This window comes from Protopterus annectens, chromosome 6.part0 (assembly GCF_019279795.1).
Source record: "Protopterus annectens isolate FY-2018-M chromosome 6.part0, PAN1.0, whole genome shotgun sequence".
In the NCBI taxonomy this organism is placed as follows: domain Eukaryota; kingdom Metazoa; phylum Chordata; order Ceratodontiformes; family Protopteridae; genus Protopterus; species Protopterus annectens.
The window spans coordinates 1,699,646,551-1,699,672,428 of record NC_056737.1 but is presented as its reverse complement, the minus strand read 5'-3'; the positions used below and the strand labels follow the sequence as shown (position 1 = coordinate 1,699,672,428).

General features: G+C 42.6%; 1 protein-coding gene across 2 annotated transcripts in view; it reads left to right on the top strand.

Moving 5' to 3' along the window:
- Positions 1-25,878, top strand: part of CARF (calcium responsive transcription factor) — a 2,518,000-nt gene that overhangs the window by 1,503,713 nt on the left and 988,409 nt on the right. The window lies entirely within an intron of this gene.

Here is a 25,878-nt window from a genome sequence, read left to right as displayed (position 1 = left end):
CAAACTGTACCAGAAGAGGAAAAGGGACAAGGTTTCTACTCGAAGACAACTCATGGCATCCTGTCCTGGACCTTTCTATCCTAAACACCTTTTTGGTGATTCGACAATTCAAGATGCTAACTCTTCACTAGTTGCTTACTATGCTAGGCAAGGATGCCTGGTTGGCAACACTGGATTTAAAGGAAGCCTACCTGCACATCCCAAACAGGGAATCTTACAGAAGATACCTACGTTTCAAAGCAGGCTACAGGCACTATCCGTTTTCTGCACTGCCCTTTGGCTTATCTACTGCTCCCAGGGTATTCACAAAGTGCCTAGCTCCAGTCATTGCATTTTGCAGGCAAAGAAATATTCAAATATACCCATACCGGGACGATTGACAAATTCAGGCAGAAAGCCAAGACATACTTTTGAATCATCTGGCGTTTGTACAAAAGATGCTAACTTGTCTGGGGTACACCATAAATGAAAAGAAATCACATCTTGTACCCTGTCAAAAATTATATTCCTGGGAGCAAGCTTGAACACAACTTCCCAGATGGCTTTCCTCACGCCAGAGAAAGAAATTCATTTGACAGATTACTTCAAACTAATGGCCACAAAAACCCTGCTATCTACAAGGCAAATACTGCAAGCCTTGGGGTTCGTGGTCTCCTGCATTCTCCTAATTCCATATGCAAGACTGCATATGAAGAAACTACAATGGTATCTAAAAAGCCTATGGTGTCAACATTCTCAGGATCTAGAAGGAATGATTCCTATCATACCTTGCCTACAGTTAGAGTTCCTTTGGTGGGCAGAGGCCTGTCACCAAAACAAGGGACTACCATTCACTCTACCCCCTGCCGCCCAAACCTTAACAACAGACTATGCATGGGGGGCTCACCTGACAGGGAAGTGCATTCAGGGCAAATGGAACCCAAGTCAAATGCACCTGCATATCCATCAAAAGGAAATGTTAGCTGTACAGAATGCTCTGACAGCCTTCAAGGACCACATTCTTCCACGACAATTAATGGTAAGGACGGACAACACCACTGTTATGTGGTACATAAACAAGCGGGGGGGACCCATTCATACCCCCTCTGCAGACTAGCCATGGCTCTTTGGAACACTGTCTTGAGCTACCAAGTACACCTAGAGTCTCAATTCCTGCCAGGAAAACTAAATACACTCAGACGAACTAAGCAGAAATCTCATGGACCCACACAAGTGGAAACTGGAACCAAAGACTTTCAACATGTTGATAAACAAATGGGGGAGCCCAGATATAGACCTGTTTGCCTCCCCCCAGAACTACCAATTGGACAAATTCTACACAAGGACTCCCCACAAACAAGCTTGGAAAGTGGATGCCCTGTCCTTCAACTGGAAAACTCCATCAGTTTATGCCTTCCCTCCTCTGCCTCTCCTCTCCAAAGTACTACTAAAGGTCAAACAGGACAAACCAAGGACGATACTAATTGCACCAGACTGGCCACGCCAACACTGGTACCCCCTCTTGCACAGTGTGTCACTGCTAGCACCATGGCACCTGCCTCAAACCCCTACCCTGCTGTCCCAGCAGAAGGGCCAGATTCAGCATCCTCAGCTTCAAACCCTGAACCTGGCAGCCTGGCTAATTGCTTGACCTCTCTGTTACCATCCCTCAGTAAACAGATGTTGGATGTCATTTTCGAGGCAAGGAGGCCTAGTACTAGAAAATCTTATGCTGAAAAATGGAAAAGATTCTTTTCTTGGAACCAAACTCAAGGGTTTGGCACAGCAGCGCCCAATTTACCTCAGATTCTTCAATATTTAACTGAGATGCTTCACAAGGTCCTTTTTTTTTCCTCTATCAAAATTCATACCTCGGCCATTTCAGCTCATTACAACAAAGAACCACCCCTCTTCTCTCATCCTCTGCTCAAGCAGTTCCCCAGAGGGGCCAAAAACTCAAGACCACCCAGGAGAGCCCCAACTCCAGCCTGGGACCTTAACTTTGTATTGGAAAAACTCACTCTACCTCCTTTTGAGCCAGCTGCAAGTGCAGAGGTAAAATTCCTTTCTTGGAAAACAGCCTTCCTTTTAGAAATCAATTCAGCAAAAAGGGTGTCTGAATTACAGGCCCTTATGGCAGTGGAGCCTTTCATCATCTTTCATACAGATAGGGTGTTCCTCAGGACCAATTCCTCCTTCATGCCCAAGGTAGTATCCAGTGTGGCTCTTAAGCAGTCCATTCATTTGCCAACCTTCTTTTCTAATACACAGAACAAAGGGGAATGGATACTGCACTCCTTAGATGTGCACAGACAACTTAGATTTTACTTGGACAGGACTAAACCTTAAAGGAAATCTGAACAACTGCTGATGGCATTTGCTGCAGGGGCAGAAGGGAAGGCCATTTCAAAGCAAACCATTTCTAAATGGATAGGCCATTGCATTAATTTCTGCTATAAACACCATGGAAAACCTATCTCACAGGGGATAAGACCACACTCAACCAGGGCTGCATCTACCTCTACAGCCTTTCTCAGAGTTGTCCCTACCAGGGACATCCTAGAAGCTGCTACCTGGAGTTCTGTACATACTTTCACCAAGCATTACCATTTGCCTATTTTCTCTAAATCCAGAGCTGGTTTTGCCACTGCAGTCTTGCAGGGCCTTATAGGTGGTCCTAATGCTATCTAAATTCCTCTTCCCATCCTTAGCTTTGGGAAGCTACCCAATTGTGATGACTGCAACAGTGAAACATGAAGAACATAGTACAGTTGTGTACAATTACCATAAATGTAGATGTTCCAGTGTATTCACTGTTGCAGTCCTGGTTACCCTCCCTCCAGCCCCCTGATTTCTTTTGGCTATATCTCTAGTCTCCTTTACTATGCTTAAAAGCTTTTTGGTGTATTTGCTTTTTTGTTGGAGGTATAACCTTTCATATTTATATTTAATTACTTCCCATTAGGGGGCACCTGACATCTGGGGCAAGAAAAACTGATGTAATGGCGTCGGCTGCATGCTTTATACCCCTGACTACCTGACGTCATGGAAGATGAGACAGCAACCGACGCAGGACCCAAGACTTTGATAATCAGGCCAACTGAGGGCTACTGCAAGCAGATAACCCAAATGTGATGACTGCAACAGTGAATGCACCCGAACATCTACATTTATGGTAAGTGTACACAACTGTACTTTTGTATGAACCATGGAATAGGATGAAGGTCCCTTTGCATTTTGTTGTTTTAAGTGAGCCATCTCCTTGCATGTTCCTTACATGTATTCTTGCATCCTAGATTTATTTTTGCATTCTTTTGCACTGAATTTAAGCTGACATATATCAGCTCATTCATTTACTTTTGTCAAGATGTTCTTAGTGTTTCACTGTTGCAGTCATCACACTTGGGTTATCTGCCTGCAGGTAGCCCTCAGTCGGCCCGAACACCAGAGTCTTGGGTTTCTGCGTTGGATGCTGTCGCCTCTTCCATGACGTCAGGTCATCAGGGGTATAAAACATGCAGCCGACACCATTACATCAGTTTTTCTTGCCGAGCAGAGCCCAAAGCAGAAGCAGTTTGCAAGTGCCGGTCAGCCGCTACCTGAAATTTTATATGAAGTCTTCTAAAGCTAAGTACTCCATTGGGGATCCTTTTTTCTTGCTCTAACCGATGTCAGAAAAAGTTAATAATGTCTTGCCTGTGGAAAGCAAATATCTCACGGAGATTTTCATTCTTACTGCGTCACCTGTTTAGGCCCAGACCACGACGTTACTCGCTGTTAGTTTTGTGCCCTGTTCAACTCTCGAACTCTTTGTCGTCGGGCTATCTTTGTCACTAAATTCTTTTGCTCTCATTCTCCATATTCCGAAATGGCTTTGATAAGCCATCCGACTACTGATCTTCTGAAAAAATGTAAGGATAAAGACAGAGACAGACTGCATAGGTCCAAAACTGCCGACGATGCTTCCGTTAAGCTAGTCGCCAGTCCGCCAGTACTCAGTGAGATGCTTTCGCAGCCCCTGATACCCGCTTCTACAGATTGGCAGGCCTCTACTGAGACCCATTCGGAGTCCGGTATGCCGACTATGGAACCTGCCGGTGTCTCTACCTTGGATGGGTATGGAGCCGCTGTGCAGGCACCGGCTTCTGAGGGCGTATTCATACCTTCCGATGTTCGTATTAAACCGACTACTTTTTTTTCTGAATAAAATTACCAAATTTCTCAGGCCCACAGTTCGCACTACGCCTAGGAAATTGACAACCAAAGCGCATTCTCAAGCTGCCATGCCACAGAAACAAATGTTTAGAATGGCTGAAGATCTTATTATTTTAATTAGGGGGAAGCCAGCCTTCCTCCTCTAAAAGACAAAGAATTGATTTTCCTTATGATTCTACAGATCATGAGTCCGATGACTCTGACCCGTCAGATTACCAGGACTTGCCCTTATCTACCTATGAGAATTCAGATGCAGAGGATTCCATTCCCTCTGCATCCCCCCAGAGGACTTTTCTTTCGGTGAAACCCTGCATACCCTCAGAGAGCATTTCCGCTGGGAGTGCCAGGACTACCCACAGTCCAAAAAGAGACTCAAGGAATTTTAAAACTTGGCTCAGCACAGGCCTCTAGCAGTCTCCCCCGTTCTGGAAATTGTAGATGATGTCTTCATGGAATCCAGTTTTACCCTTGATACTTTGCCACCAGCTCCTAGGAAAGCCTGACAGGTACTACAGAGTACATGACTCTCACAAATTTCTATTTAAAAATCCCACTACAGACCCAGAGACCATTTCCCAGGGACCTAAAGGTATTAAGGCTACTACAGCCAAAAACCCTATCCCTTCGGACAGGGATTCTAGGGCTTTAGACAGATGGGGGAAGAAGGTATATACCTCTGCAACTCTTGCCATCAAGGCTTAAAATTGCCGGTTTCACATGTTGAAGTCCCAGCAGCATATTATGGAACTAATTAAAGAAAAATGATGTTGATTCCTGATTGTGCAGAACATAAAGATTTACAAGAGTTAATACATTCTGCAAACCAAGTTGGAAAACATATTTTGCAGTGTGGTTTTGATGCCTTAGAAGCATCTTGCAGGGCTGCCGTCACTGGATCTGTTCTTAGAAGGCATGCTTGGCTGAAGGAACAAATTTTGCCAGACCATGTCAAAGCAAAATTACTAGATGCTCCATTAAACCAAGAACATTTGTTTGGCACTAAAGCAGAAGTTGTTCTTTAAAAGATGGAGGAAAAAGCTAAATCTCTGCAAACTGTTAAAGGTTTTCCTACAAGTACAGCCACCTAGATTCAGTAGGCATTGGCCTTCAAAAAACTGGTCCTTTCCAATCCCTCCCAGACCTTCTCACTCCAAACCCAGGGGCAGCAGACCACCAAGACTACAGTCTCAGGGTATGCACAGATCTAAACAATGGAGTGCTCCCACCTCAAAAACAGGGAGTGGTAAGCCACCCTCTTATGGAAAATGTTCACATTGACTTGTCCTTCATCCTTCCCAGCCTTGCCCAAGTACTTGCACCCCTAGGAGGAAAATTTGTTCTGCATGCAAAAAACTGGGAGTACATTACCCAGGCCAGATGGGTCTTTAAACATTGTATCCCAGGGATAGAGATTCTACTTCCATTCACTGCCAACCCCAAGTGGATTGCCAGACCTCCCCCCAAAACAGTGGGCAGAGGCCCAAATGCAAGTACTTTCTCTTCTCAGTATCAGGGCCATCCAACCTGTTCCAACAGAGCAAAGGGGACAGGGTTTTTACTCCAGACTCTTTTTGGTGCCCAGAAAAGAAAACTCTTGGCGCCCTATCCTGGATCTGTCAATTCTCAACACCTTCCTGGTGGTACCAAAATTCAGAATGCTTACTCTCCAACAGCTGCTTGCTTTGCTAGCCAAGGACTCCTGGCTGGTCACCCTAGACTTAAAGAAAGCTTATCTGCACATCCCCATAAGGGAATCTTGCAGGAATTATCTACTTTTCAGGGCAGGCTCTATGCACTATCGGTTCTCTGCACTTCCCTTTGGCTTATCTACTGCGCCCAGGGTATTCACAAAATGCCTGGCTCCAGCCATTACATACTGCAGGCAGAGAAAAATTCAAATTTACCCATACTTGGATGATTGCCTGATTCAGGCGGACAGTCAGGAATTGCTACTTCAGCACCTGACATTTGTAAAGAGACTCCTAACTTCTCTGGAGTATACCATCAACAAAAAGAAATCACATCTGGTACCCAGCCAAAAAATTGTATTCCTGGGAACAAGCTTGAACACAACTTCCTGGATGGCATTCCTCACTCCAGGGTTTATTTGACAGACTACTTCAAACTACTGGCCACCCAAACCCAGCTATCTGCAAGAAAAAATGCTGCAAGCCCTAGGGTTCATGGCCTCATGCATTCTTCTAATTCCATATGCAAGACTGCATATGAGGAAACTTCAGTGGTACTTAAGTCTCTGGTGTCAACATTCTCAGGACCTGGAAACGGCGATTCCTATCATTCCTTGCCTAAGAACAGAGTTCCTTTGGTGGCCAGAGGCCTGCTACCACAACGAGGGACTCTCTTTCACTCAACCCCCCCCCCACCCAAACCCTGATAACAGATGCATCAGACTATGCATGGGGGGCTCACATGGCAGGCAAATGCATTCAAGGCAAATGGAGCCCAAGACAAATGCACCTGCATATCAGTCAAAAAGAAATGTTAGCTGTACAGAATGCACTGACAGAACTTCAAATACCTTATCCTTCCTTGGAAGTGCACCTGCAAGCTCAGTTCCTGCCAGGCAAACAAAATTCACTGGCAGATGACTTAAGCAGAAATCTAATGGACCCACACGAGTGGAAACTGGAACCCAACTCATTCAAGCCTCTAATCCACAGGTGGGGGACACCAGAGGTGGACCTCTTTGCTTTGCCCCAGAACCATCAAATGAGCAAATTTTGCACCAGAACTCCCCACAGCCAAGCATGGAAAGTGGATGCCCTATCCTTTACATGGGAAAACCTCTCAATCTATGCCTTTCCCCCTCTGCCCCTCCTCTCGAAAGTACTACTCAAGATCAAACAGGACAGGCCAAGGACAATCCTGATTGCACCAGACTGGCCATGCCGGCACTGGTACCCACTTTTATGCAGTCTGACAGCAGTGCCACCATGGCACCTGCATCAGACCCCCTTCCCTGCTGTCCCAGCAGGAGGGCCAGATTTTGCACCCTCAGCTGCAAACCCTGAACCTAGCAGCCTGGCTCATTCCATGAGTACATCATCAGCAGCCCTCAGCAAACAGGTGCTGGATGTCATCCTTGAGGCCAGGAGGCCTAGTACTAGGAAATCCTTGTCAGAAAAGTGGAAAAGATACTGTTCTTGGAGCCAGTCTTAGGGAAAGGACACAACCGTGCCCACCTTACCTCAAAACTTACATTATCTAGCAGAACTGCTCCACAAAGGCTTATCCTTCTTTTCTGTTAAGATTCATGCCTCTGCCTTCTCAGCTCATTACAATACTGAGCCACCCCTCTTCTCTCACCCTCTGGGCAAACAGTTCTAGAGGGGAGCTAACAATCTAAGACCCTCTAGGAGAGCTCCCACTCCAGCCTGGGACCTTAACTTTGTACTAGAGAAGCTCCCACTCCCCCCCCGTGAGCCTGCTGCTACAGCAGAGTTAAAATTCCTTTCTTGGAAAACAGCCTTACTTCTAGCCATCACTTCAGCAAGAAGAGTGTCTGAATTGCAGGCCCTTATGGCTGTGGAACTCTTAATTATCTTCCATGCGGACAGGGTATCCCTCAGGACTAACCCATCTTTTATGCCCAAGGTGCTATTCAGTGTGGCTTTAAACCAATCCATCCATTTACCAAGCTTTTCCCCTAATCCTCAGAATAAAGGGGAAAGGATCCTGCACTCATTGGGCGCAGCTTAGGTTCTACCTTGACAGGACTAAACCTTTCAGAAAATCTGACCAGCTGCTAGTCAGCTTTGCTACAGGGGCAGAGGGCAAGGCCATTTCAAAGCAAACCATCTCCAAATGGGATAGCACACTGCATCCATTTCTGCTACAAACACCATGATAAACCTACCCCACAGGGAATCATAACCCATTCCACTAGGGCTACCTCAACCTCTACAGCATTTCTCAGGGGAGTCCCGACCAGGGACATCCTGGAAGCTGCAACCTGGAGTTCTGTACTCACCTTCACCAAGCATTACCACTTGCCTATCTTTTCTAAATCCAGAGCTGGATTTTCTACAGCAGTCTTGCAAGGCCTGCTAGCCAGCCCTAATACTTCTTGACTGCCTCCACCCTTCCTCAGCTTTGGGAATCAATCCAAGTGTGATGACTGCAAGAGTGAAACACCAAGAACATAGTACAGTTCTGTACACTTACCATAAATGTAGATGTTCGAGTATATTCACTGTTGCAGTCCTGGTTACCGCTCCCTCCAGCCCCCTGACTTTTCTATACTTTCTACCTATCCTCTTTTTTGGCCATATCTTATGGCAATGTTATTTACATTTTACTAGAGGTGTTCCACACCATGTAATTGCTTCCTATTTTGGGGGCTCCTGACATCTGGGGCAAGAAAAACTGATGCAATGGCGTCGGCTGCATGTTTTGTACCCCTGATGACCTGATGTCATGGAAGAGGCAACAGGATCCGATGCAGAAATCCCAAGACTCTGGTATTCTGGCCGACTGAGGGCTACCTGCAGGCAGATAACCCAAGTGTGATGACTGCATGCAACAGTGAATACACTCAAACATCTACATTTATGGTAAGTGTACACAACTGTACTTTCCCTTGCTTCCTTTTTGTTCACTTTTTAGTGTATCTGCCTGTAGCATGCATGCATCAAAAGACAGAATTCCTTCTACAGTGTCACCCGTGCAGATGAAAAATATCAGTATGATCTCTGAGCTCTGTACTCCACTGTTAAACTTTCCTTAATCTAATTAGACTTCATATACTATTAGACTCATTTGAATGCAGGATTTACTTTCTAATCAACCTTTTGAGGTACTTTGTTGGAGGTCTTTCTAAAATATATGCAGAATATATCCACAGCTCTTTTCTGGTCTACTTCTCTGGTTACTCATTCAAACATCACTTGCTTTGCCTTCTGTGACCTTTTATAGTGGAATCCATGCTGTTTTGCCTTACTAGCTTTCAGTATTCCAAATTTTCTTCCTTTGGCATCAGTTCCATTATTTTCTTTGCACTGAAAGTCAAACTGACATGTCATTGGTTTAGTTTCCAGCTTCTGTATTACTCTCTCTTCTCTTTCGGCTGTTCCCATTAGGGGTCGCCACAGCGGATCATCTGTTTCCATTTCTTCCTGTCCTCTGCATCTTGCTCTGTCACACCAACCACCTGCATGTCCTCTCTCACCACATCCATAAACCTTAACTTAGGCCTTCCTCTTTTCCACTTACCTGGCAGCTCCATCCTTAGCATCCTTTTCCCAATATACCCAGCATCCCTCCTCAGCACATGTCCAAACAAACACAATCTCACCTCTCTGACCTTGTCTCCAAACCGTCCAACCTGAGCTGACCCTCTAATATACTGATTCCTAATCCTGTCCATCCTTGTCACACCCAGTTCAAATCTTAACATCTTTAACTCTGCCACTTCCAGCTCTGACTCCTGCTTTTTTGTCAGTGCCACCTTCTCCAACCCATGCAACATAGCTGGTCTCACTACCCTCTTGTAGACCTTCCCTTTCACTCTTACTGGTACCCATCTGTCACAAATCACTCCTGACACTCTTCTCCACCTATTCCACCCTGCCTGTACTCTCTTCTTCACCTCTCATCCACACTCACTATTACTCTGAACTGTTGATCCCAAGTACTTAAACTCATCCACCTTCACCAACTCTACTCCCTACATCCTCACCATTCCTCTAGCATCCCTCTCATTCACACACACATATTCTGTCTTAGTCCTGCTGACCTTCATTCCTCTCCTCTCTAGAGTATATGCCCACTTCTCCAGGGTCTCCTCAACCTGGTCCCTACTCTCACTACAGATCACTATGTGTTATAAAAGAAAAGCATCTACCCTGTTCCAGACTTTGAGGTACACGCTTATCTGCATGCCACTTGTTTTTGTATTTTCTCGTCATTCCACTGCTGGTAACATTATATCTGAGTAGATGTCACATAAAGCATTGATCTTGCAGAAGAATGTACATGTTACTTAAAGGACACTCTTGTAGCAGGTGTTACTCACAGTGAAATGACATGTCAGGCACAGAACACAAGTATTTTCTGTCAGACATCTTAATGGGACATCACAAAGCAGCTGGTCCTGTACTCATTATGCATGTTCTTTTCCATGGTCATGAAAATTATAACATTCTCCTTCTTTTTTCCACATGGAAAGATTCTTCAGATTTTTTTCTTCAGGAAATTATTGTTGCATGTAATACTTGCAGAACTTCTCATCAGTTAGTAATGTTCCAGAGGCATTATATCAGGGAAGAATACCTGTTTAGAGCACGAGAAGGGAGGATAGGCCCTCCTCATCTCTAGGTCTTCCATCCATGGTGCCTTGTTGTGTTAGACCTTTGTAATTTGCACTCTGTTGCTGAAGTCTTTATTTTTGTTCATTCATATTTTCTTTCTTCATAGTATTTCACTGTTTAATGTCTGTTCCATTACCATTCTTGAAGTAATAAAATTGCAAAACATAAAAAAATTAGGCTTTTTCTATGGCTTGGAACCAGACCACAATGTAACTAACTGCTCTTGTGTTTTTTTTAACCATCAAGTAGAGAAAGAGGATAACTTTTAACAATTTTATTTCTTAAGCTGGAGAAACAGATAATGTGTGTAACAATCACTGTTGCAGTAGCCTAAGCTATGTAGGGTCATTCCAATTGCATCAGCCAACTTTTATAAGCTTTGGGTGCCTTTCTGGTGCTCCTCCCACCAGCAGCCTGGGGAGTACTGTAAAAGGCTGGAGGAGTGCCAAAAGCTTCAGAGCTTTTTATCCACCAAAGCTAGCTCTTTGTTTGGTGGCCACCTGTCATTCATTTGTAGCCGTCAAGCTAAGGGCAGATAAGTCCCCGCTGGAGAAGGCCTACTTTATAATTTTATAAATTGTATGGAAATCTTTCATTAAAATTTCAAGTATGTGTGCCTTTGTCTGCTTTTAGAAACAAAGTATAGCATCAGACATGTTTATTGGACAGTGTATTTGAGTGAACTTTTTGTGAGGAAAAATGTTATTGTATAACTACAATCCTTTCTTAAATTGCTGTTTAAAGCATTAGGAAAAGGATATTGTGCTTGTGAGGTACTGTAAGTGTAATACTTAAATCTCTGAACTCCTTATCACCCTCACTTGTATACTCAGTGGGACCCTTAGGCTATGGTACACATTTTCATTTCTTTGTCCTCAACTTACCAGTTGAGCAACAATCAGTCTGCACACAAAAAAGAAGAAACTTTCAAATAAGTCTTGCAATTCTGGCTCTTTCATTGCCTCAGTCACTGGTGGATGTCTCTTCTGTGGCTGATTATTGTTCCTCAGACCACCCATCTGTTTCCCCCAGTCCTCTTGGTGTAGCAGTTAGAGCCACCAATGACCATGGGATAGTCACATCTTCTGTCAATGTAGGAAGGTCCAATGTAGGTTAGAAAGAACCACCTTTGTTGTTGACTGGGAAAGGGGCAGTTGAAAAGTCCTGACTTGACTGGGAGTAAGATAAACACTGTTACAACTGCTAAAGCTCCCAATGGAAGCAAAACAAGCTGCAAGAGAAACCTTTGGCAGACCACCATGGCACCACAATGCAACTCTTAAAACCACAAATTTATTGAGTAAAACTGTAAAATGAAGGAATACAAATCGGTCTGATATATAGCTTTCTTCAGATCATGTGTGAATCCTGCTACCGATTCTTTTTAAAATCCAGATGCCCAATCACAAATGTGGGGTGGACCACATATGCAAATGCAGATTCATAGTCTTAGTACTGATTGGAAGTATAGCGGCCAACTGCAGTTCTAGAAATTAGTCAACAGCCAGTAGTGAGGCATTCAGTAGTAACTTTCCTATTGGATAAGCTTTTTAGTTTTAACCAATTGTTTTCGTAGACATGTATCCCTATGGTGCTAGGTTATTATAGGACTCAATGAGTCCAATCATCCTCTTGTGGCTCATTGTCATGGAAACAAAGTGTGTGTGACAGTTGGTATTAACAGAGGCAGCAAATATGGCTGCTGGAAAATTTGTAGCAGCAGTAAGTAAGAAACACTGCATCAAATTAAATAAACTTTCTAAGTTACATAGCCTCCTCAGGGCCCAATCCTTAACTTCCTTGCTTTCAAGATAGGTCTTAATGGCACTACATTGTTTAAGCCTGGAGGACAATGTGCTCTTAAATTAATAATCCAGTTGATTTCTCTTATTTCTGTCCGATTCTTTATATCACCTTCTCTTAAGCTATGTTGAATACATTCCAGGACTTTGAATTTAAACACGTGTGTTGGATTATGAACAATGTGCATAGCAAGCGCATTGTTTAAATCAGCATTCCTTATGTGTCTCATATGATGTAGAATATGATCCTTAAGGTGCTGATCAGTTTTTCCTACATAGAAAGGTTCTACATGAGCAACAAGATGCCATATAGACAAGATGTTGAGTAGTACAGTTTGCAAATACATCAAAAACATAGGTACTATTAGAAATAGGGTGAATAAAAGTGTTGCTGTCAATGTGCGTACAAGCTTTACAACGATGGCATCTGAAAGTGCCTTTTCTTACTGAGGGTGTCTTGATGACCGAAGCCATCTTTATTACATAAGAGGCTTTTTATGTTACGTTTGTTCTTGTATGAGAACCTGAGTGACACCATTAGAAAATATTGGCCTATATTGACTGCTGATGAGAGGATTAAAAATGTTGTAGGAGACAAACCCAGGTCCTCAAGCAGGAAGAGAAAAAGATGTCCTCAGTCTAGCAAGATTTTCCAGTCAGAAAGTAAAGCCTTACTGGGAGAGGATGATTTATCTGATGATTCTACTAAATCTGAGCTTTCATATTCTGAAAACAGCAGTCTTTCAGAAATCCCATATGAATAAATCTCCTTTTCAGGAATCTTATGTAATATGAGTCAGTTTTTTTAAAGGGAATAAAGTGAAGCCTCTAAGACCCAGAAAATGTATTATGATTTAATACAATTACAGATGCCAAAATCAACTCCCATCATTCCTCTGTTGCCTGTTTTAGATTGTTTTTCTTACTGCTCCCATTTTATTGAACAGTAAACCTTTGGCTGGAAAAAGGTGAGATAGCTTATAAATGGTACCCCAATCCCATAAGTCCTCATTTTCTAATTCCAAAACAGACCCAGCAGTCATATATCTTTCTAAATCTGTTGCTGCCAAACAGATTACTATATCTAACCCCGTTTCCCTGATAAGGATGGAAAACAATGGATACGTTTGGGAAGCAAATGTGTGATCTGATGTTGTTCTCATTTGATCTTCAACCTGAGGGACCTGGATCCGGCCACGGATCTAACTTGGCCACATACTTCATCTTTGGATCCAAGCTCCTCCCCTACCCATAATGTCCCTATCTCCCTACTCCCCTCATATCTCGTTTGCCACACATTCAGACAGCAGTGTGATCCTTCAACTCTGAGTTTCCTCAGTGGTTGAGTGAAAGTTTTTTGCTTCTTTCATCTCTTATCTCTCTTTCCTTCTCACTGTCATTTCACCCTACCTTTTTTGCTCTCAGACGTTGGTTCGTCCCGCTATCTCTCCTGTCTGCGAGCGTGTGTGTCTGACTTTTTTCCTATAGCCATGGCTGAGACCCCTAAGCCGGGCTTTGGGAAATGCGCAGGGTGTGGCCATAAACTACCCCCTTCAGATGGTCACACTCTGTGCATAGTATGCCTGGGTGTTCCACACCTGGACACCTTTTGCTTGATCTGCACAGGCTTCAACAACCACACATTGATTGACAGAAGGAATAAGCTCATTCTAAAAGGCCTCATTCCCCCTCCTTCTGAGGCCTCCGCTTCATCTTCCAGTGACCCCGACGTGTTTGGAGCCGACAAGCTGTCGTAGCCAAAGCTTGGGTGTCAGGTCCAAGTGGATGGCGTTGACTTTGAGGCCTTCGGAGTTGTCCTCTTCGCAGAGTTTCGGCACCGGAAGGCTCAGCTCCAGCTCCTCTCTCGGCACAGGGGGTGGTGGATCTGGCCCTGGTCATCCTAGCTTAGGGGATCTGTTCACTTTCTGCTTTCAATGTGGTGGAGATGGTCCTCTTGGCCCCTTCGAGACCCTTGACAGTGTCATCCTCAGAGTCCATCCTGGCTCCCTCTCTTTCTGGGCCAGAGTCTTCCATCCTGCCCCCTCAGGGGACAGCCTGTTGCCACTTTACCCCAGGAGGTCCCCCCCAGGAACTCCCCGAGGCTTCCGAGTCCTCTCTGGAATTTCCCCCTGAGGAGCCCCCTCAGAAGCACACCTGTAAGAGGAGGCACCTCACAGAAGATACCGACTTGGAGGAAGGGGAGGGTCCCACGTGATCACCCCCGGAGGATGTCTCCTTTGGATACATCATGGAAATCCTGTGTCAGCGCGGTGGGTGGTCTACCCCAGAAGCCCAGGCCAGATGAGTCTGTATTCCTAGAGGTGTTTGGCACAGGACCGTCTACCTCCTGGGTGGATCTGATTTCATCAATGGCATGGAAGGATTTGGATATGGTTGAGCCTATCCCCAAGCGCCAGGACAAAGTACTCGGCACTGCATCAGATAGGCAGCATTGGACAAAGGGATCCCCGGTCGATGCTGTGGTGGTTGTGGTGGCCACCAGGAAAGAGCTCACACAGGAGAGCTCTGCAGTCCACCCTCTAGACAAGAATTCTCTGGCCATGGACCATTTTAGGAAGCAGGCTTACGCCTCAGCCATTTTTGCCTTATGTGCACTGAACTGCTTGGCACATGTCATCAGACTACAGAGGGACCTGGTCAAATGGGTCTCTGAGTCTGCCCCAGGGTCCATGTTGGCATAGGAGAAGAAGGTGTTCTCCTCGCATATGGCCACCCTTACGTCAATATTGAATACTTCCATGGGGCTCTTATCACATGCTATGGAAGGTGCCTCTAGGGCGGCTGGGACAGGCATAACCATCAGGTTATAATAGCCATCAGGCGTCACACCTGGCTCCGGCTTTGTGCTTTCTCGGAGCCCTTCAAGGCGTCATTTACGAATGCTCCCTATGATAGTTCCACCCTGTTTGGTAAAACAGTTTGAGATACTGTGGTCCAGATGGAGAAGGACAGGAAGACTTTGTCTGCCGTTGGGATCTGATTCTCCACCCCACAACGATCCTTCTGTAGGAGTCAGCGTGGGGTAAAGAAAATGTGGTTCCGGAAATCTCCAGGCTCTTCCCAAGATGCTCAGGATTCACTTTCCCCCAGAGGCGCAGAGAGTGATATGACAGACGCTGCCTCCCTGGCTGAGGGGGCCCAAGGAACCAAGGGTCTGGGGATCCATTCCCAGACAGACTCTCGCAGCAGCACTGAAGGGTTGCCTAACTGCTCGTCTCTGGAAACAGTTGGGGGGCGCCTATCTCTGCACCCAACAGCCTGGGAGTCAAAAACAAATGATTGTTGGGTTCTGTAGACAATATCCAGAGGATACTCGATCCCCTTTATTCAGCCCCACCCCCTCCCAAACACCTCGTGGATGTTCCACCCACGAAACAGGAGCAGGCAGCTATAGAAGTTTCCAGGCTGCTCGAAAAATGAGTCATCCAGTCCGTCTCTCCAGACCAGTCTGGATTAGGCATTTATTCCAGGTCCTTTATGATGCCAAAGAAAGCAGGGGACTTAAGACCCATTATAGATCTTTCAACTCTGAACCTGTCAGTTGCCAGGACGAAATTCTGGATGGTCACCCTTCAATCCATTCTACCCTTCCTGCAGATAAACGACTGGATGTGCTCGGTGGACCTCCAAGATGTGTACTATCATATCAGCATGAACAGGCGATCTCAGAAGTTCTTCATTTTCCGTCTGGGAGCCAGTCATTTTTAGTTCAGAGCATTCCCCTGTGGGCACATCACCGCCCGTGGGTGTTCATCAAAGTGATGGCAGTAGTGGTGCCTCACCTGTGGCTACAGGGGTTTCAGGTCTTTACTTACCTGGACAATTGGCTCCTTTTCACTCCCTCCAGGTATCCACTAAGTCAAGCCAGGAATCTTCTTCTCCAGATTGCCCAATGCCTGGGCATAACCATAAATCTCAACAATTCTCAGCTGGTACCAGTGCAAGTTCTCGACTTCATAGGAACTCAAATAGACACTACCCAGGGCAAGGTATTTCTGCCTCCGGACAAACTACTGTCGTTCTGACAACATGTGAGTTGCATCTTTCAAGCCAAACTTCCCCCAGCAGATTCAGTTCTTCGGGCATTTGGGTCCATGGCAGTCACGATCACTCTCATTCCAATAGCACACCTTCATATGAGGGTTCTTCAGTGGATGTTAGGCATTCAGTGGTCCTTGCTAGACCTTCCCTTGTCACATCATGTTCGATTGTCATGTACTCCCTCCCAGCATTTGTATATTTGGTGTCCTTCACAACCAGTTCTGAACAGATCTGGGTGCTTCCTTTGAGACTGCGAACATATATGAAGAAGGTCTTATGATTGTCTGTAGTGAATGTGGTCAATTTGGGCTCGAAGTTGTCTTTAGAGGATTTCACTAGTGCTCTTATTTCCTGTTCAGGCTAAGGAGAGATTGCTTCCAATTGGGCACCTGCTCCTTCTTGGTCCTGGACAGCAATTTTTTCTTTTTGTTATATAGTTAATTTATTGCAGATGTCCACCAGTCAGGTTTACTCTTCCTTGTGGAGGATGATTTTGTCCTGTCGGGTATTCCTGATTCCCTACATCTATATGAATGCTCGTATAGTACTTTGGTGTAGATTTGGACGTTGGTGCCTTTTCCTTCGGGGGGGGGGTCTGTGAAGCTGTTTATACCATCCCTCAGGAGGTTGTAATCAGGTTTGGAGAAGTTTTTTTGTTTGACCCTAGCTGGGGTAAGGGGGGTAAGGGGAGATGCTGACTTTGAAAGTGACCGCTTTATGGTCGGATCTTATGAGGGAGGAAGATACTGTAGGGTTACTGCAGTGGTTACCCAGTTGGTTAATACCAAGTCCAAGATATTATCACCTCTTGTGGGGGTATCGACTAGCAGTTACAAGGCATTTGTGTTGATAAAACTAGAAGAATCTCTGGGCATTTGTGTTCTGGCAGGAGTAGTTTTTTTTCCAGTGTATGGTTGGGTAGTTTGTCACCCAGGATTCGAATAGATCTAGATAGACGGACTGGCAATCTTGAGTCAAATTTGGGGGCCCGTAGCTAGCTGTGATTTGAATAAGTGTCTTGTCAATGGTTAACTGCACCTGGAGTGTCTCCTGTGCATCATACTGTTTGACCAGCCAGAAGGTGTGAGTATCTTTAATCTATATTGAAACTCCACCTCCTTTGGCTTTGCTGCCCACAGTTTGGGGGTCTGACTATATGATAGGATGAGTAACCAGCTAAGGTTGTGGTGCTCTCCGCAGCTTTGAACCAGGTCTCTGTGACTGCACAACTGTCAGCATTTACCAGGGTTAAGAATGCTTGCAATCAGTGCAGTTTCATGCTTAGACTCCTAGCATTCAGCAGTATGACTTTTAATTTGCATTTTTTTTGAAATTTTTGTGTTGGAAGTATCGACCTCATGACTTTTCCTAAAAAAAGGTGCTATGGGGGAGGCAATGGCCTTAGCCAGAAGCCTGAAGCCAATTGAGACAGATGCAGGCCATCTCTGGCAAAGCATTGTGGTCTGTCGATCATATCTTCCCAGGGTGTCAGATACTGGATTCCCTCTGGAATGACACCAGAAACTAAGCCAATTGTTAAAGTCAATTATTTTCTGTTTGTATTGAGGCATTATTCTGGGTGACGGTAGAATGCTGCTTAAGGCGAAGGACATACCTACCTGGGGCACATATTCAGCGAGCTCAGTCATGTCTCTCTCCATATAGTCCAGGGAGGTATGTCTCAAGTCGTTCATGCCAACATAGACTATGACAGAGTCATAACAGTACTTGTTGTTGAGACACTTGAGTGCCTGTGTGATATGGCGGATTCTGGCACCTGACAAACAACTAACCATGACTTTCTCCTTATCCAGCCTGGTGAGAGGCACAGCTGTGTGTCTCACAATGGAGTCTCCTATGACTAATATGTTGAGTTTATGGTTAGGCCATAGTGGTTGCAAGACACAGGTGAGTTCTTTTGAGTGTGTACTTTCAACTCCCAGTGGGTGTGACTTGAGCCTTTAAGAAACACGAAGTTATCACCTTTCAGTTCAAACAAACATTAATATCTCTGGAACCATACGTGTTACCAGACAACTGTAAATAGCAAACTGTTCAGGATAAATTAATCTTAACATTACTGACATTCATTCAGTTTGATGCTTTAAACTGGATTTTAAATGCCAAAATAAAAGCAGTGAATATTAATTATGTGATGTTGTATTAACAGCTTATGATATCCCAGTAACCATTCAAGCAAGATACATACTGCCAGCAGGTTTTTCTTCATACAGTTATGACCTTTCGTATGAGGCAATGCAGTTCTGTCTATGTTACCTGAATGTTGAGATATTTAGAGAAATATGAAAATTATTACAATTTAAATCGTATACAAATAATATTCAATATCTCTTTAGCTGCATAAGACAGAGGTCAAATATCAATACAGTTGTGTTTGCCATCATGCATGCTTTAAGATGAAATCTTCTGATATCTTGTATGTAATATGTTTTTTTAATTATTAATGCAAATATGAATAAGCAGTATTTGACACCTAGAGACGTCAGCTGGAGGTAGCTGCAGAAATGCCTGGAGGTGCACTCATAAAAGTAATTTGCCTTGAAATAGTTCCTAACTGTTACTGGTTTTAATGGGATTATGGAGTTGATTTTGATTTTGAAGGAAACAACTTTATGGTCGGACCTTACCAGGAAGGATGAGAGATTGGAGGTTGCAGCGTTCCCCTGTATTTGTAAGATTGAGGTCCAGTATGTTGGAGCCTGTAGTGGGCATATTCACTATTTGGTTATGGGTGTTTGTATTTATGAAGTCTAGGAATCTGTGTCTGTAGATTTGAGGCCATGTGGGATTCCCAGTCTACAGAGGGTAATTAAAGTCTCCCATGACTAGGGTGTTAGGTTGGTTGGTAAGTGTTTCCAGTAGGTCCAAGTATGCATTGTGACCTTTATGGGACATGGAGGGTGACCTATAGCTGGCTAGGATATGGTGCAGAATTTTGTCAGTAGTGACCTGCACACACAGAATCTCGAGCATGTCATCCTGTTTGACCAGACTAGAGGTATGCTTGGTATTAATGTGAATATATTGAGATACATTCTCCTTTAGCCTTTGTCTCTGTAGCTACTGGCCTAAAAGTGTGGAAGGTACTTAAACCTTGCACTGCCAAGGTATTCTCTGCTGCTTTAAACCATATCTCAGTAACTACACATGTTTATATTCATAAGTGTGAGGAGGGCTTGGAGGGAGTGTAGTTTTTTATTTAGGCTCCTGGCACTGAGCAGTAACACCTCGAGGTTCACTTGACTTGATTTTGCTATGTCAATAGGTTTGTCAGTTTGGCATTGCCTAAAAAAGGCACTATGGGGGTGGATAAAATTTTAGCTAGTACTCGAAAGCCTGGAGGGGAGAGGAGCAGACTCTTCTTGGCAAAGCAGAGTGGTCTGTTAACCATATCCTCCCAAGCTGATAAATATTGGATTCTCTTAGAATGACACCAGAAAGACAGCCATTTGTTGAAATCAATCATTTTTTGCTCATATTGCAACATCATCATTGGTGATGGTAATGTGCTGCTCAATGCTAGGCTCATACCAGCCTGAGATACATTGACTGAAAGCTTCATAATGTCTCTCTTCTTATAGTCCAGGGAGGTACATCTCACATCACCTGCACCTACATGGACTATAATGGAATCATGCTGACCTGTGGTATACTGAAGTCTTTACACCACAGATGCCAATATGATTCCATCATAGTCCGTACTAGTACCTGTGGCATAAAGACTTGAGTATATACACGATTTGGACAATTCTGGCTCCAGATAAGCAACTAACAGTTATCTTCTTCTTCTTCAGCTTGGTTAGAAGGAAATCAGTATGTCTTTCAATGGAGTACCCTGTGATGAGAGTCCTAGGAAGTGTGTTTGGTTGCTTTAGGGGATTAGTGTTTGGGGCTCCACTGAGTGTGACAGTATATGTGGTGTTAGGTGTTTTTTTTTTTTGTGTGTGCATTTGGGCTTGCTGAGACGTAGCTTTGACAATGGGTGGTCTAGACAATCTTTGTTATTTAAGAAGATTGTTTTTAAGTGCCTCAGTATACGTTGGTTAATGTTTATGTTGTGTGCTATCTGAGGTGGGTGTTGTGCATGTGGTTTTGACAACCTGATGTGCACTTGTATGCAAGAGTTTAGCCTGTAGTGTCATTGTGCAAGTACACCTCTCGCATAGTGTATATGCTTCTTTAAGGATTACGTGGTTGTCAGTAAACAGCTTTGCTACATTGTTTCAAGATGCCCATATCCACCAAGCTGGCTACAGAGAAGTTAGGAAATTGGATATCCATATTGCTCATTTCTTTGATTTTTGAGCTACAGGGTGGTGTATTGGGGTTAGAAGGCTATTAAGGATGCTTTGTAGGTACAGACTAATAAGGGTGCATTAGTGGAGCAGATTATGCTAAACAGTACTAAGTTCTATTAACTTTAATGTTTACACAATATTGAATTCTACTAAATCTCTAGGTATTGCCTCTTGACTCCCAAATAGCTGCTCTAAGCTTGTTGGCAGACAGCGTATTTGACCTATATTGCTACCTTACAGGGTATAGTTTTATGGGCTGTTCTACAGGGACAATTTGCTTTCAAAGTGTTTGCTATTGTACAGGGCACAGCTAACCTATGCAAACATGCAAGATGTGTAGCAGCAAAGAAAAAGAAAACTAACTGAGCCCTCTGGCCAATAAAATGACTACACTAAAAGTTATTTTGTGTATTTACCAAGATAGACCAGGCAAACTCCTCCTGCCACAGGATGAATAAAACCAGTCCTTCTAATGTAGAAACAGAGTAGAATAGACCCACAAATGCAATGTTACCACAAGTCACTTAAAAAACTGGCTGGAAATCCCTTGTTGAAGGCAATTTCACGACAGTCTTACAGCAGTAATACTGAGAGGAGGATGTTTTTTTTTTTTTTTTTACAAACAAAAACATCAGTGAGATGTATGTATAAAATCAGGAAATAGTAGCGATCACTCAGAATAACTTAAATGCAATTTAGGAATCAGAGGTATTTAACTTTGTCTGAATGGCACTGGATACAAGTAAAAGACTTCTAGAATGCAAGCTAGGACTCCAAGTTTTGCTGAGCTCCTTAATATAAGACAATATGTACTAAAGGAGGTTTACTCGAGCAATACTGGCTTACTGGGTGGGCATAAAACAAAAAAAACTTGATGAAAAACGCACACTTTATTTAACAAAATAAAGCTTTCGGGTGTAACCCTTCTTCAGTATTTTAAAGCTTACTTAAAACATCTTCCTTTTATACATAACTTCTAAAGACACACATGACACAGCCATCCAATAGAGTTAAATAAACAATCAAACAATTAAGCAGTTCATTTCAAATCTAAAAAGTCATATTATGTTCTCATCACTTATTTCAAAAATATAAAGACCATTTTTAAGAACCATTTTAAGAACATAATAAGGCCAAACTAAACATAACATTATTAAAATGTCAAATCTAAAATAGAAATGTTCATATTGTTAGTTATATTGTTTTTATTTCGCCACTACTACTAGCTTAATAGTTACCATATTATTATTGTTACTTATATTGTTTTTGTTTCGCCACTACTACTAGCTTAATAGTTACCATATTATTGAGGGCAGGCAGTTTATCAGCCTCTAGTCTGATGATCCATCTATATTCTGACAACTCTATCATATTATTAATGTCTCCTTCTCTTAAGTTCTTATGTATCACCTCCAAAACTTTAAATTTAAAGCTGTGTGATGGACCATATTCCATCATATGTTTGGCTAGGGCATTAGTGACTACCCCCCTCCTCACCTCCGATTTATGTTCTATTATACGGTCCCTGAGACGCCTTGAGCATTTACCAACATAAAACCCTGTACATGCCATACAGGTTGCTAGATATACTATAGCCACTGTATTACAAGTGGCCTGGTACTTAATGTCATACGTAACATTGGTTACTGGATGTCGAAAAGACAGTTTACTGCAAATATTCATACAGCAGTTGCAATTATAACAGGGGATCGGACCAGGTTTATGAGTTACTGGAATCATTAAGTTAACATCAAAGTCTTTGTAGCATAATTGTCGTTTGAGATTGTTGCTGTTTCTGTAGGCAAATTTTGGTGCAGTACCCAATAAAGCTACTAACTCAGGCAAAGACGTAAGTATTCGGCAGTTCTTTCGTATTATTGCTTCTACCTGTCTGGTCATAAGGTTATACGTGGTGACATACATTAGTATGTTGGGAGTATTCCCCATCAATTCTTCTCTCTGATTATGATCACTAAAATAAGGGGGTGCTATCATGTCCCTATCTCTTAGCACACTACTCATTATATCTATGACCTGCTTCTGATTAAAGCCTCTATTTATAAATTCCCTTAATATAATCTTCATTTGCTCCTTGCATCTTGTTTCTTCAGTGTTCAGTCTACTAGCGTTGTCACCTCACAGCAAGAGGTTCTCTGGTTCGATTTTCGGCTGGATCGCCTTCTGTGTGGAGTCTGCATGTCCTCCCTGTGGTCGAGTGATGTTTAAAGACATTCAGGTAGGTGCGTGAATGGGTGTGCCGCCTTTGAAGATTGGGTGTCGGGCTGGCACCTCTGCACTGTAAAAATCCATTGCCAATCATTAGTGGACCGGAGTTCTGCTGTGGTGACCCCTAATCAGGAAAAGCCAAAAGACATTAGTTTTAGTCTACTAATTCTCAGGAACTGAATTTTTATAATTTCTTTGAATTTGTGTCTAGCATGCTTACTGTTTATGTGCGTATATTTATTTACTTGAACAGTTTTTCTATGTACACAAGTTTTTAAGACATTAAGCTCCCTATACAGTTCATCATCCAAATAAGATATTTTTTATCATATGAAAAGTTAATTGTAAACTTCAAAAAGGTTGTAGTGTTATTCACTAAATTCTCCAATTTCCCCAAATTAAAAACTTAAATGTCTGGGATTTCTATGCCATTAAGGATATCTCTCTAAAGGACATAAAAATAAAATTTGAGCTTAATAACAAATATACAATAATTCTGAGACAAATCAAATAGTATCTACTTTGGGTAATTTCCCTAATGAGGTTCAGGAAGAAATAAACATTGCCCTATCCCTCCTGAAGTGTCTACAAATTAAAAAGAAAATGTTATCAATTACATACAGCTTTATCTCAACCATTAAATATCAGTCTTCTATTACATTTGCACAGTATTGGAGAAACAAAAACTCAGAACTGACAGAGATTCACTTCTCCCAAGCAATAAATAATACAACCAGGTTTGCCCCGTTCAAGAAATTGCTATATAGACAATTAATGGTAAATAATAATGCATATTATACCCCGGAGCGTCTTAACAGCTTCTTTCCAAATACTTCACCTCTCTACCCCACAATGACAGCTGACCTCCTGCATATCCTGTGGTACTGTAAATATGCACAGAGCTTATGGAACTCACTTAGGATTAAACTGGAAAAAATGGGTTACGGGAAATCCACCCTTTCATGGGAATTTGCTATATTTCATGTGGGACAAAAGGGCCTTCACACTAATGAAGTGAGAGTCCAGATTGCTCTCTTTATGCTAATTAAGCTTTATATAACACAGAACTGGTTGGACCGTTATAAAACAAATTGGGAAAATTTTACAAAGATGGCATCCAAGTATATTGTATCTCATAAACTAACTACAGAAAATATTAGCAAACACATAAAATACCTTAACTTCTGGAGTACAACCTTAGACTGTATCCTGAAGTAATATAAAATGGCTTTACATCTACTCTCCTATACTAGTACTATGGCTAGTCCTTCCCTTCAAAGGACTTAACTCATTCAATTCCTTTATAGTTACTTCAAAGTGTTAATATAGTAATATAATAGTGTAAGAATGTAGCACCATATGTAAATAGTTGTATATGTGATGTTTTCATGTTATCTTCTTTATTAACTACTGATTTTTCAATTTTGTGCCAGTAACGATAGTTTGAATTACTTGTCAAGAATGGCATGCATCTTTTAATAGTATAGTCTCTCCTGTCATATTAAGAAAATAAGCTTTAAATGTTTTGGTTGGTTATGTGAATGTTTATTGGCCGTATCTGTGTCTGTATGCTGACCAGTTGCAGCAAAATTTTTTTTGTAAATGTTGTACCAAAATAGTGAAACAAAAGTAAAATAAAGCTTTGAAAAAATTCACTAAATTCTAATAAACATTGCTCATCCCCTTTCCATACCATAAAGTAGTCATGCACGAAACGTTGGTCAAACAAAACATTCTCTTTAAATGGATTTTTATCACCCGTAATGTAGACCTTTTCCCATTGACTTAGTACAATATTAGCATAGGTGTTAGCCATGGGAGTCCCCATGGCTACACCTGCAAGTTGTAAAAATGGTACTCCAGTGAATAGAAACACATTATTTGCCAAAACAGTCTCAATTATGCCACATACATTCTCAATTTCTCTGCCTAACATATCTGTATTACTACACAAAAACTCCCGAATTGCATTATCCCCATAGTCATTGGGGATCACAGTGAATAAGGAGCTTATGTCAAGAGTCACTAGTATACATTCATTATAAGTATTCCCTCTATACCAGGCATATATATTTTTTTAAAAATCACCTGTGTCTTTTATATAACTAGGACAAATCTTCAAATATTTACTCAATACATTTTGTGCGTAAATTGACAAGGGCTCCATCACCCATTCCCCTCCCTGAGACTATGGGTCTCATAGGTGGCTTTATCATTGACTTATGTAACCTAGGGATTCCATAAATCACTGGTGTTACTGGGCACTTTACTGTAAAATAGTTAAACAGATCTAGTGAAACATCACCTTGTACCTGCAAGTCATAAACAAACATTCACTTGAGATATGATTCTCATAACATCATAGAAATTAATTTCTTTAAAGGTTATTTTATCAACGGCTGGGTTTCTCAGCAAAGAGAAAGAACAGCAGTCCCTTACCTTGGAGCAAGCAAGGATGCAGGCAGTTGGTAAGCTGGGAAGTTCCGTAGTCAATTTATCAGACTTCAATTTAATACCAGCAGCTGAAAGCCTTCTAGATAAAGACTTACAGTTTATTCCCAACAACAGGGATTCAATTGTTGATGCATTGACTGATTTAAAAGTTTACATAAGGAATGTTAGCCTGAAAATGACACTTAAGGATTCAGAATATGAATTAACTAAATCTTTGAAAAAATCAAGTGTATTTATTCCAAACAACTGTCCTAATCTGAAGTAGTTACTTCATTTGATCTGCAACCTGTGGGTGTCGGATCCGACCTTGGATCCAATCCGGCAGCTTTCCAAGCTCCAAGATCCGAGCTCCTAGCTCCTCCCCCCTACCCATAATCCCCTACTACCAACCACATTACCTCAGATCGTTTTTTGCCGCGGCTAAAGAAGCTTCCCTGTGAAGAGCTCCTGGCTGGGTGAGATCATTGCTGGTTTTAAACCAACTTTTTTCAA